Raw genomic sequence first — 3,193 nt, 5'->3', positions numbered from 1 at the left:
GCAGTGTCTTGGTTAATTATTCAGCTGCCACCAGGTGAGAATGGAGGCGGATGAACAAAGTCATTGAATCTACAGATTCTACCCCTGGGATGCCTGAGTCCAGAGCCCATGTCTTTCTGCTTCCCCATCACCCCAGCTCTCATAGGCCTCTCTGGATTGTCCACCTGGCCTTGAGCCACCTAGCTGCCCGGGTTCTGCTGCGACAAGCAGCATCTTCCAGGTTGGTTACATTCAGAGGTAAGAGAAATCTACCCAATTACTGGCGAGGAGACAAATTAATCAATTGTGAGAAGACAAAGGAGTTGAGGATAGGGAAATTTAAATATTTGTTGTAAGAATTTCATTGAAGAAAGATATACACATGGGTGAAAAGATCACCCAGTGTACTTGTTGGGGTATGTGGGGACAGCTCGATCAGGAGGGAACATCATTGGACCAGAGGAGGGCAATGTGTCTGGGTTAGGGGTTATGACCATCAACTGGATTTGGTAGATGCTCTTAAGGAAAACACTGAGGACTGAGGATGTTTTTAGCTTTCTGTTGTAGTCATAAAGTGTACTGGCTGGGAAACCTGTGTGCGTGTGCACTGCTCAGTAGCTCACATTGCCTACGTACCACCTGAGGAGGGCAGTGGAAAACACACACAGAGGACCTGCTCTGGGCCTCTTCTCACTCCACAGCTCATCCCAGTTCACCCCTCCCCAGGCCTCTATGTTAGCCAGAAGCCAGAGACACCCAGCCCAGCCCCCTCTCCTGAGAACCAGACCCAGGTCCTCCTGTGTATTTCATATCAAGAACTCAGCTCTTCCAAAATGGAAACTTTCATCCATCCTCCCAAACCTGTTTACCCTCTGAGGTTCCCTGCTGTGGTAAATGGACTGTGAGAATCCTGAGTCTTCTTGGACACTTTCGTCTTTCAAATCCAATTCAATATCAAGACCAAAAGCCACCACTTCCTTCCATCTGCACTGTCACCTCCAAGATCCTGTGAGCCAAATCCTCTAACTTTGGTGGGTTATTGCAAAAGCCACTACCTAATCTCTGCTTACCTGGCAAACGTCACCAGTGTACCTGTCACAGAGCCTGTGTGTCCTTCCCTCTTGCTTAAAACCCTAGAGTGGCCAGCGGGTCCTAGGGGGAAGCCCCCATCACAACAGGGTCTACAGAGTGGCCAACTCTGTCCTCCACTTTCTCTGCTGGCCTTAATCTGCCTCACTACTTAGGCCCTCACCTGTCCCAGAGCCTTCTGCTACCTCCCCCTGTCCCTGGCACATGACCTCCCCTCTTGGTCTGGCTCATCCCCCACCACCATGGACTCCATGTTGTTCTTCAGATCTTGGTTTAGTTGTACTTTTTCAGAGAAGCCTTTTCTGATTCCCCCAGTGAGTTAAGTGTCCATATTCACCATCATAGTCTCTGTAGTTCTGCCGTGCCGTTTGTTATCATTGTATTTAAGTACATATTTGTAAAATGAAGAAACAGCCAGCCCTCCCCTAGACTGTAAATCCTTAGGTTCTGTCTATTGTGGACTCTCCAAAATTCCAGACGTGTCATGGGTCTTCAGGAAACATTTACATAATAGATGAAGATCTCCACACTTGTGTGACCCATCTACATGCTGCCGTGTCTCCCATCATTTAAGCAAACTTTAAGCTTCTTGCCTAACATCAGATTCCATTTCCAACCAATCTCTGTACTTCAAGGCCCAGCAAAGTGCACTGCATACAGTAGCTGCTCCTTATTTCTTTCTAAAAATCATCCTTTTGATTCTACAGTTGCAATTTTTGGGGTGTCCCTGCCTGCTGTCCAGCCTGAACTTCTATATTTTTGTTGTTATTGTTAATTGAGGATATTTTTCCATTGATTTTTTTTAAATAGAGTGTATTGATTTTTTTGATTTTTTTTAATATAGAGTGGAAGGGAGTGAGATAGAGAGGAAGAAACATCGACGTGAGAGAGACACATCAATTGGTTGCCTCCCGCATGCGGTAGGGGCTGGCCAGGGATTGAGCTTGAAACCAAGGTTATGTGCTCTGGGCCAGAATTGAACAGGTGACTCTTTAGTCCATGAGCTGATGTGCAATCCACTGAACCAAACCGGCTAGGGCTGGACTTCCATCTTTACACTCTTCACCTCACATGTTCCTTGCTGAAACTGTCTTGGGAGCAGCTAATCCTGGGAAAAGTAGATAAAACAAGTCATGCTGAGGTGATAACAGCTTATGTGTACCCTCCCAGGCATCATCTGTGTCTTCATAGGGGTCATGCCTTAGTTCAGAGGCCACAAACCAGCAACATGGGAGCCCAGAAGGCTCCTCACTGTGTCTCATGTGGTCTTCACAATGTCCAAATTGCTTCTGAATTGAATGCCAGCATTTCAGAATTGGCAGGCTTCAAACAAATGGTTTCTCTCGTGCAATCAGAAGGTAGGGCAATACTGACCTGTGGTTCCTGCAGGGTGACAGCCAGCTGAGCTGAGATGTTGTGCTGAGTATGCACAGTGTCTGGCCCATAATTTGTGCTCAACAAACATCTTAGAAGTGGACTAAGAAAGCAGGTGAAGAAAGAAAAAAATGCTATCTATTTGGCTTTTCACTTCTACTGATAGCTACTTTCACTTAAAAAACAAGTTCCCAAACCAACTCCATTTTATGATAGGGCCAAATAACTTTTGAATACTATGCTCTTTTAAATACTTAGTTTAAAATGTATTCAATGTCATCAAGCTATCATTTTTTAATGTTACTTTTTAATTCGTTTGAATATTAATTGAACATGTTATGGCTAATTAATTAATGATTTGAGATCTTGATTATATATTTGTTTCTGTGATGATGTAACTATGGTTAGATCTAGCATAGTTATGTTATCTGTCTGTAATACCATACCACTGCCTTATATGATGAGCAATAAAATTTAATTATTTATTTATTTATGTATTTTTAGAGGGACAGAGGAAGGAAGAAGAGGTAGGGGGAAGGGGGGCGGAGAGAGAGAGAAAGAAACATGGATTTGTTGTTCCACTTATTTATGCATTCATTCCTTAACTCTTGTATGTGCTCTAACTGGAGATCAAGCCACAACCTTGGTGTATCAGGATGATGGTCTAACCCAGTGGTTGGCAAACTGCGGCTTGCCAGCCACATGCAGCTCTTTGGCCCCTTGAGTGTGGGTCTTTCACCACATCTCATTT

This window comes from Myotis davidii, unplaced genomic scaffold (assembly GCF_000327345.1).
Source record: "Myotis davidii unplaced genomic scaffold, ASM32734v1 scaffold96, whole genome shotgun sequence".
Lineage (NCBI taxonomy): Eukaryota > Metazoa > Chordata > Mammalia > Chiroptera > Vespertilionidae > Myotis > Myotis davidii.
This window is presented reverse-complemented; position numbering follows the sequence as displayed.